The sequence below is a fragment of the Alligator sinensis genome, unplaced genomic scaffold, assembly GCF_000455745.1.
Source record: "Alligator sinensis unplaced genomic scaffold, ASM45574v1 scaffold709_1, whole genome shotgun sequence".
NCBI classification, from domain to species: Eukaryota; Metazoa; Chordata; order Crocodylia; family Alligatoridae; genus Alligator; species Alligator sinensis.
In genome coordinates, this window is record NW_005842208.1 from 355,201 (window position 1) to 355,424 (window position 224).

At 75.0% G+C, this 224-nt stretch overlaps 1 protein-coding gene across 2 annotated transcripts in view; it reads right to left on the reverse strand.

The window, feature by feature from the left end:
- The window catches only part of ZNF865 (zinc finger protein 865), a 9,193-nt gene extending 8,969 nt beyond the window's left edge, over positions 1-224 (reverse strand). Inside the window, exon 1 of one of the 2 annotated variants that reach the window (XM_006026747.3) lies at positions 114-224. The gene's annotated coding sequence lies outside the window, so the exon portion shown is untranslated. The remainder of the gene's footprint in view (positions 1-113) is intronic. The other variant, XM_006026748.3, reaches the window with a different exon arrangement.

Below are 224 nucleotides of genomic sequence, written 5' to 3' on the forward strand. Positions count from 1 at the left end.
GCACCTCCCCGCGTCGCGGCCGGAGCCGGAAGCCCCCCCGCCGGCACCACGTGACTCGGGGCTGCCCCAGTTCCTCCCCGACACCTCCCTTCCCAGGGGCCCTTGCGCCCTACCGGCTCCCCCGTGCCGTGTGGGCGGGGCCCGAGTTCCACCACCTTCCTGGGGCGTCCCCAGCCGCCCCCTTCAGCCTGGTCTTGGGCAAGTCCCCTCGTTGCAGCTGTCCC